We start from the raw sequence: 10,190 nt of genomic DNA on the forward strand, positions 1-10,190 counted from the left end.
TGTGAATCTACTGGGTGATAATGTAGATACCATAAAAAACACGCAGACTTTAATTTACGTTATTAAGGAGGTTGGCCTAGAAGTAAACACAGAGAAAACTAAGTATATGTTGCTGTCTCCTAACCAAAATGCAGGGCAAAATCATGACTTAACAATAGGTAACAGATGTTTTGAAAATGTGGCAGAGGTCAGATATTTGGGAATGACTATAACAAATCAAAACCTGATTCTGGATTAAATTAAGAGATTGAACTCGGGTAATGCTTGCTACCATTCAGTACATAACATTTTGCTTCTCATCTGCTGTCCAAAAACATAAAAATTAGAACATACAAAACTATAATTTTGCCTCTGGCTCTGTATGGGTGTGAAACTTGGTCTCTGATATTAAGGGAGGAACATAGATTGAGGGTGTTGAGGACAGTATGTCAACCAAAGAGATGAAGTGACTAGAGGTTGGAGTAAACTGCATAATGAGGAGCTTCATAATTTGTACTCTTCCCCAAGTATAATTTAAGTGATCAAGTCAAGGAGGATGAGATGCGCAGGACATGTTGCATGAATGGGGGAAAAGAGGACTACATAGGATATTGGTGCTAAAGCCAGAAGGAAAGAGACCACTGGGAAGACCAAGACATCGGTGGGTGGAAAATATTAAAAATGGATCTTAGAGAGATAGAATGTGATGTTATGGATGTGATTTATCTACCTCAGGATAGAGACCAATGTAGGGCTCTCATTAACACGGTAATAAACCTTCGGATTTCATAAAATTCTTTGAAGTTCTTGAATAGCTGCACAATTGGCATCTTCTTAAGATGTGCACGGCTCCATGAATGAATATTTGGGCTCATAATTGCATTGGCTATCATTGTATATTCACTAAATACGAATTTGCTTTGTGAGACCATGGTATTCTAAATGAACGTAGTGATTGAGGTTAGCTCTTTCCACTCGACGTAACAACCCCGTGTTCTATAGAGTACCGGAAAATGGCGAAAGTGCAGAAGTTCATTAATATCGAGTGATCCCGAGTAATAGTACAGCTTTTGAAGAAAGCAGTCTTCTGGGATTTGGCACCGTGTATATGTGGTGTTAACCGACGTTTCGGAGGGACGTATCGCCTCCATCTTCAGGGTAGAAGAAAAAATATAAGAAATCTGCAAGCTAAGAGACCGTGAGAACCGGTAAAAGCAGACTGTACAGCTTTTGTATACAACTCAGCTAACGATGCCGGAATTAGTACCATGAAATGTAAAACTTACTGTATAGATGGCACTTAGCACTACTGCAACCCAAAGCAATATTGATATTTACAAGTATTTTGCACAATAGAAAAAATAGCAGAATTGATACGCGGACAAAAGAAAATAGCAAAATTGGTACGTGGACAGTCATAGCTCGTATCTGTAGTAATTATTCCGCGGTGGCAGGCATTTTGAGAATTTGAGGCCGATGTTACTGGCGGTATGATCGTTACAGCAGGAAACTACTGCATCGATTAGTAGGCTGGCAAATGTTGGTGCATAAATGTCATACCTAGTGTGGATGCCTATAGGTATAGATTCAACAGACTCAAATTCTTGGTGATATCCAATGAGCCATTCAAAATTATTAGGTCGATTCTGAATATTAGACCCAGAATAGACTCTTTTTCTCGTGACAGTAAGTGCATTAACGTTATGCGTTGTGATGGCTACTATGTAGAATATGTTTTTCGTTGCACCTTTTGTAGGTGTGTTTCGGGAAACTTCAAAGTGTCTCGTGTGGAAATTACTTCCAGCTGTATACAGTAACATTCAACGAAGTGAGTGCAGTTATCAGGTGACCATAAACTGACTTCGCCATTTCCGGTATTTGTTTCCGTGTATAAGTGTTGTGTTTACCCTGTGGGCGAATGTTTGGTTTAGAGATACATTTTCCCGCGTCTTCCTGGCACGTTCAATGTACAGTTTAAGAAAATGTGGGAATCATCCTGTAATTATAGAACACCTTGCACCCTAGATAGTCAGTATAACCATTTTTGGTTTATTTATCCAGCCGAGCATGGTGTCTGAAGGGGTAACGATTCTGACGTGCATTTAGGAGGCCGGTTCAAATCTTGGTCACGACACCAGCTATTCTGAATGCTTTTCGTGGCTTTTCTCAGCTCCTTCAGCCAACTAGAGGGATAGTAACGCACGACTACCTACTTCCACATCGGTTTCCAGTTCATTATTCAATAATCATGTATTCAAGGCTGTACTGTCTGAGTTACTGATACATCATTAAATAGACTGAACATATACCCTTTCCGTAGCATCGAATGGAAGGAGGATAGTGAACGATGAGTTTGGAAATGACGGAGAATTGAGTGGTCGTGGCCTAATTTAAATACCATGCCAGTATGTGCCTGTAGGGACCGTAGGGACGAAGGAAACCCGTAAAGAAATGTCAGGATAGCTGGTCCTGAGGCGCAAATTTGAATTCAGGACCTGCCGATTATGAAGCACGATGCAATGTTCGGTGGTGTTTAATGTAGCCGGTATTATCGTGTTAACACAGTAAGATCATGGCTGTAGATGGGGGGGGGGATAGGCTTTTGCCCCCCTCCAAAATTACAAAAATAGTCAGACATGAAAAAGTATGATGTAAAATACCAAAAACTAAAATTATTTTTTAAAAAAGCATTCTTTTGCCTCAGATACTCTAGGGTGATCAGCAAAGATTTCTTAAACTGATTAAATATAAGTTTGTAGGCAAACTGCAGTTTCAGTTCCATGACATGTGACATTTAAGGGAGGCACAGTGGTTTGATTTGAGGTTTTCATGGTAGTGGCTGATAAGTCATCTGGGGTGTGACTTAGTTTAGTCTGGTAGGTTGTTACCAATATTTCAGAGGAACATATGACCTCCATCTTCAAGGAAGACTTTTATAATAGTATTACTGTAGGATAAGAGATAGAGAAGTTGTTATATGGAAATTTGTAATGAAACATATTAAAAGCTGTATAAAGATAAAATGACACTTAAAAAGAATCACCTCCCAACAACAAAATTAAGTAGAGTAGAAAAATCACAAACAAACAGAAGTACCAAGCAACACAGCAAGAAAGCCAACAAAGTGTAAAGAAGTAAAAATACTGGTTTCAAGGCACCAGGAAACCATAATCTTTGCCTGACTATAAGCAGCCCTTGAAAAAAGTCCCCTCCCACCCAATTCATATGGTCTTGAAATGAATAAAACATTTTATGCAGTTACATAATTGTTTACTTTTCAGTATTGTTTTTTACTTCTGGCATTATAAGAAGCTCGAACACACACACACGCTGAATGCTTGCCTTACCACCACTTTCACTTCCTCATCTCTTGCTCTTAACAATGAAGTGCATAGCTCTACCAGATCTAGACATCCTAGTGATGTTTCTTTCTTTAAAAGTGCTTATAAGCCATATCCTGATTTTAGAAGCATTGCTCTGGGGGGGGGGGGATGCGNATATTTCATAACCAGTTCATCTCCATAAAATTCTAACATAACAGAAATAAGAACATAAACATATAATGGCAGGAGTAAGAAAAATTGTCCATCGTCCATGGCAGCATTCTTCCACCAAAAACAGCTATAGCCCGTAAACAAATTAAGGCAGAATGCTACTTTATTGCTTGGCTTCCTCTTCAACCTGAAGATGGAGGCAGTATGTTCCTAGAAATTGCTAGTAGACTTCCCCCAAGCTGCACGACATTACGGGCACTGCTCTAAGTGCTACGGCTCCCACAAGATGAACTCAGTCTGTCAGTGCTCTGCTGGAAATAACAGTAAGGTGAACCTCACCATCTGACTCAGCTCCTGCTTGTTGTCTGTCAGTAGTGCAGTAGCTTAATTGAGCTCCATGTCTTGAAGTTCAGTAGGGGAATGGAGGTACAGAGCCATGCATTCTTTAGTTCATCACTCGATGGAGGTGAATGGTCAGCTTCATGCTTGGGGGGAACAGGACCTGCTGCACACTGGATAGGCTGGGTCAGTCTGCACGCCATGTAGAACCCTTATTGCAATGAAAGTGACGTGTCTGGGTTTCTGACTTGAAGTCTGGCTACAGTGCACATACTTTCCAACATTTCCCAGAAGGTAGAAGAAAGTGCATCTTATGTCAGCGTTAGGCGTGATTGACAAAATTTGACAGTAGACTATCTCACTGAGCACTAAAGACATGGCCGCTGACAGAATTTTGCACATGAACTTAAATTTAAGCCATTTAAGATTAATTTTTAATCTGGTTAGAAAACTAACTTATAGAAAATTGTTTCAGTTTTTATTATTAGTATTTTGTAGTTCCCTCAAATATAGATTTTTCCCAAAAGTCCAGGGTTGAGGGGGTTGGTAGCAGATGCCTCTCTTTCTGGAGCCCATGAATAAAGATACTATATACACCCTTATTTTGGGAATTGTTGGAACAATACAGAGTATTGTTAGCAAGGATGTGGGTGAGGCCAACATGGCTTGGTTTGGAAGTACATTCCGAAGTTTGTCCAGGATTGAGGAGACCCACAAGCAGTTTCTGTCGGGATGATTGGTCGTCTGGCCAGTATTTGATGTGGGGACTTGAGGTAGGAGTGCTGTTCACTACACTGTGACATTCAATGAGTCACAGTAATGTTGTGTTCTGGCATGGGACCACATCCAAATTTTTCTATCGTATGCACGTGTAAGTGTCTACAAATTAATCCTTGTTTTGTTCAATAGGGTGCCATACTACATCCAAATAAAATGGATCCAACTAAGTGTCCTAGAGCTGATGCTGACTTATCACATGTCTGTGATTTTGGTGACCTTGTGATTCCAGGTAGGGGTATTAATTTCTGTGGTATCTTTGTAAAACTTCATTTCTGACTTCATTGCTGCTTATTTTGGAGAAGATGGTGGCTCCAGTCATTACACATATGATGTCAGTGCCAACAGCTCTGTCTAGATAACATTCAGGGTGGAACACCTTTATAAAATCCAGTATAAAAGTACTTAAGAAAACACACTTTTGTTAGGCTGTCAGGCTTTGCCACCAAATCATAACCTAACTCTCTTGAGGAGAATTAGGGTGGCCTGTGCCCATTATTTAAGGATGCTTAGAGCTTGTTCAGTGTCCAGCCTCTGAGGTGTAAGTATGTGCTTCCCATGAACTGCTTGTTGTTCAGTTTTGCATTTAAATGTATAAAGCTGTTGTTAGGTAACAAGAGCAGCTTCATGTCGAGCTGGAACTGTGTGCGTGGCTGGCATGGCACTTTAGGCATACATCACTGATTACTTCATTTGTTTATATTCAAATTATGTATGTCAAAGCTGGATTTGAGGTTCTCAGCTCTCCTTGCTGCCTCTAACAGAAATGAATACCAGGAATTAATCTTTGAGCCGATTGTATAGATAGTGTAGGACCCTCAGTGTCTCACAACCCTATGGGCCTTCACGGCCTGGTACAGGGATAGCTTTACTTTTTACTTTTACATAGACTAAGGGTGTTTGAGAACGGTGTTGAGGAGAATATTTGGACCGAAGAGGGATGAAGTGACAGGAGGTTGGAGAAAACTACATAATGAGGAGGTTCATAACTTGTACTCTTCTCCAAGTATAATTAGAATGATCATGTAAATGAGGGTGAGATGGGCAGGACATGTAGTATGAATGGTGGCAAGGAGGAATGCATATAAGATATTGGTGGGAAAGCCAGAAGGAAAGAGACCACTGGGAAGACCAAGGCCTAAATGGGTGGACAATATTAAAATGGATCTTAGAGAGATAAGATGGGATGCTATAGATTGGATTCATCTGGCTCAGGATAGGGACTAGTGGAGGGCTCTTGTGAACACGGTAATGAACCTTCAGGTTCCATAGAATGCTGGGAAATTCTTGAGTAGCTGCAGATTTGGCTTCTCCTCAAGATGGGCTCAGCTCCATTAGTAAGCAAGTAATGGATCATTAATAAGCATGATAAACTGAGAATTTTGTGCGCTACACTGTGGAATTCACAGTTTACATTCTTATTCCCTTAGAAGTTAGGAAGTATACTGCTGTTACATTGATGCAGATATGAGAATGGGCTGAGAGACTGCGTGCTGTGATCTGTAGCCAAGTTAGTCTTCAACTTCTCTTGGATGTACAAGACCGTGTTTCACTAGCAAACTTCATAGCAGTTAACATGTACTGTGTCTAAGTCATCTTTCAGAGTGCACCATCATCATCATCATCATTTTGTGAAGTAGATCGTTGAATCGTTATAAAGGCACTAGATCCCGTTTTCAATACGCAATGGACATCGAAGTCACCATACCAGAGACCACGATAAATTCACAGGACTTTGGTTCCTTAAGGTCACCTATTCAAGTTATGATGTACCTTTAGAGATATTTTAGACAGAGTACATTGAGTATCAAGGCAAACAGAACTGTATTCATTGTTTTGTCATGTTTTATGCATAATAAATTGCGTATATTCAGTATATTATTAGGATGATGTGTCTGTCCACACATTTTGTCTCAGAAAATACTGAGTTCTGTTGGAAACACTGTAGCTGTCATCTTACCAAAATGCTGCCAGAAGAATATAGTATTGTGTATTACATGAAACTCAACTTGAAGTTTAACAGATTTTAGCCCAGAACCTATGCCATTTATTCAAAATATTTTGGGGGACTTTTTTATTATTTAAAGAAAATTTAAATATCGTTTCCTTGTACCTCTCTTTCTTTTGACTGAGTGGATTGTTATACCAATAATTCTCAAGACTGGTATTCGAGAGGTGCTGGCTTTGAATCTCCTGCGGTATGCTGACTGTTCTGGCCAGTGTATCTATTTCATATCATCGTTATCTGTCATATCCATCGCTTTTGATTTTAGACAATCAGTGAGGTGTATCTTGTGGGACATAAGACTATGTAGCCCGTTGGAAGGCACCCGAAGTTTCGGAGGAATATGTCGCTTCTGTTTTCAGGGTCGAATATTAAGCCAAGCAAGAAGCAGTTAGCAAGCGTGACCACATCTTTGAGAACCTAAACCCCCACAAAAAGAAATAATTGCGTGTTTTGAAGTTCGGATGACAGTTGACTGCGAACCCGAGAGTGCTGGCCAGCCAGTCTGCTCTATCGATCGGTCGATTGTTCTGGGCGGAGGACGACGCTGGCACTTATTGCGTAGAAGTATCGGCGTCGGCAGTTGTGAATGGACGGAACTTGCACTCGCTTTCACCATAGCAGCAACCGCCGCCGTCAGTATAAGTTGCGTGTGTTCGGATCCAGACGCTGTTGTAGCAACGTCGTCTTGGCATCTCGTTGCTTCGTCATAACGGAGTGGATTTTGTTATAAGTGAATTGCAATCGTCTGCCTTACTGCTCATTGACTAATCACCTGAAGTACGCATTTGTTGCAAACAATGTATATTGTATATATATAGTCAGTCCGTACCTCACAGGAAACGACAGAGACCAACCGGTTGGTTATTGCTGTTTGGGGAAATAGTCGCTATTTATTCTAAAAATCGTACGAAATACACAAATACACTCTGTCGGCAGAACACAGAGTTTCTTAATGTTAAAGCAGCTGGTAGGTACATATAGTTACCATTAGGGTTTAAAGGGCTGATTGGAAAATGACCTAGTGAAACATCACACTTCACGTTCTGTGACGCAGTGAAATAAATTATCGCATTGTGATGCTGTGATGATAATGAATCTGGTTAGCAGGATCTTGAATACGGAAGCTAGCAGACATTTCAAAGGGACGCTTTGTTCCCGTGGCTTGCAGGTGTTGGGCCCTCCACGTGTTTAACTCCACGCTCTGTTGTAAAGTCAGTGAAAACTTATCCTGTTACTTACTTACTCCTCTGTACGGTCCCCCCACCCCAGGCCTCTTCTCCATTATTGACCATCTGCTTCCATAAATTAAAAAGAGTTTCATCTCTCGTAAATCATTCTCCCCATCTTCCAGCGATCTCAGGGTGGACCTTTCCACTATCTCCGTTCCGAACCTCCATTGTTTGATGCATTCTAATGAAAAGCCCCTTCTCCCCCGTAATATCTGCTGACGGATTCAGCGAACAAGTCGGTTTCGTATGCCCCGTACGTCATTAAGCAACACGCCATGAAGACCTGCATATGTTTAGAGCAGTAGTGTAACTCCACGTAAGTGTCTGCAGTGGCCCTAGCCAGGTAGCACAGGTAATATTTAGGTTCGTCCTGGATTCGAGCCTGGTTGAAGTGTCAGCAATAACACGTTACGTACGGCATTTCCGGCCTTAACATTCCATTTTGTTTCCCCCCGCAGAGATGTTATTCGTATCGGCCCCCATCTCGTGCCCGCGACACAGAAAATTAACAACTAGCGCAGGGAGGCACGCCCTGAAAAGTGGCGGATGAGTACAAGCAAGAAACGAAGTATTTAAATTACTTTATGAGGTACCAAGGAGAAAACTGGCGTTCTTGAACGCCTCAGATATCAGCCCCCTTTGAAGTTAGTCTGCGACAAAAACCGGAAAATCGCATGTAAGCCACCATTCATGTAAATTCAGTGCCGGTCGGGCTAACATGAACATTTGCATCTGCCATGTGCACGCGTGTCTCAGAGCCTGCGAGAGAATAGCACGGCAGTCAGGGCAGAGTGCATGTAGACGAGGCTACATTCGGGCTTCGGGCGGGCGCATATCAGAAGGTAATCTTGGGGGAGCACAAGCTGGGCCCTGCCAAATGTAGTCGAGTCCAGGCCTGGTAAAGTTATAACATTTCGGCCCGTACAGACCTACCTGTACGTGGAGGTGAGTGGCCAGGTTCACGCTCAGGCAGCCTTATCCCCCTGTACTTAGTGGATAGGAGACTGGGTGGACACGACGGGGAAAGGACGACTTAGAACGTCGGAAGTTCGGCCCGTAGCAATTCACTGTACTCTGAATTAGTTGAGATTACGAAGTCTGTGTAAAATTCCTTGATTGTAATGCGTCCTCACTCTACAAGAAGCCAAGTGTCGGGTCGGAGATGAAGCCACAAACTTAGGGACCAGACTGATAAGGTGCTGCCTGGTCAGAGCTGTCACACACCTCGTGCTGCCGTGATGAATATGTGTGAAGCAGAGGGAAAGCCGAAGAGTGCCGCGTCGTCCGCCACGAACCTCACATAAGGTCACCCGGGATGAGACCCGGCACCTGCCCTATAACCTGTGGCACAGCCTGTTTTAGGCGTGTCTCCATAAACACTGACTGGATGTGAGAAGCTTTCTGAGCAAGTTCCTTCATCTTCCGGGGAGGAAAGCGCATAAAGTAGCCGCTCCATAGAGGGTTAGTGTGTGAGGCTAGACATTCTGCCCGGAAGATGGAAGGAGCAGGTTCCTCAGAAACGTTGATAACTAAGATGGCAGCCTTCATCAATTATTTTCTTCTGTACCGCGTCCGGACAGTCTCTTGAAGCCATCCGTGTTTTCACGAGGGTGAAGCGGCCGGGGCTTGAAGCTGATCACTCACCTCCACGTAGTGCCGAGGTTAGGAATGCATAGAGCTATACCTCCACTCCCCCGTACTTAGCCCCATCTCACTGAATCCCGTTGTTGGCAGTTTTCAGTTTTGGGCTGGGGTGCGTGCGCCTGAGGGCTCAAGCGAGTTGAACATTTTGATGATTTGTGTTGTGCGTCCGGCCGGCCTGGTGATAGTATCCGCCGTGTTAGACACTTGACAGCGTGGACAGTATTTGTGATAGGATCATCAGACTGCAGGAGGCCATGGCGTTCTAACGCGAAGTGTTCGTCGTTCCAAGGAAATCTTTCTGTTCAGGTAAGTGAATACGTTGAAATATACTTTATAGATTATTAATGTCGTCCCCGTTCTTCGAGCCAGTTGGTGTAGCGGTTTTCGGTTGGAATCCCTACCTGGACGTTGGCTGTTGTTTCGCGGTTTTCCCTATTCCCTCCATGGAGGTACCGGGATAATACTCGTACCTCGGTTGGGTCACCGCATCTGCCTTTCAAATCCTTTCAAGTTCATCATTCACATGGGACCGACCGGTTGGTGGCGAGGTGGGGGCGCCGGCTGACCTGCTTGACCGGAGAGAACCGGGGGACATAAGCAAGCCAGCGCCCTCAGAAGCCTGGGTGGTGTTCTTGAACGAATTGTTGATTCTCGTGAGGACAGTAAGTTCTGTAAACCATTGCAAACATTGGATGCATAATTTTGATTTTCTGCTTGATA

At 42.8% G+C, this 10,190-nt stretch overlaps 1 long non-coding RNA gene across 1 annotated transcript; it reads left to right on the forward strand.

Moving 5' to 3' along the window:
• Positions 1–1,395: 1,395 nt before the first annotated feature.
• LOC117282190 lies at positions 1,396–9,770 on the forward strand. The gene is made up of 3 exons (XR_004512839.1): positions 1,396–1,807; positions 4,722–4,821; positions 9,561–9,770. It is a non-coding gene; the product is annotated as an uncharacterized LOC117282190 (long non-coding RNA).
• Positions 9,771–10,190: the final 420 nt, after the last annotated feature.

The sequence above is a fragment of the Cryptotermes secundus genome, unplaced genomic scaffold (assembly GCF_002891405.2).
Source record: "Cryptotermes secundus unplaced genomic scaffold, Csec_1.0 scaffold462, whole genome shotgun sequence".
In the NCBI taxonomy this organism is placed as follows: domain Eukaryota; kingdom Metazoa; phylum Arthropoda; class Insecta; order Blattodea; family Kalotermitidae; genus Cryptotermes; species Cryptotermes secundus.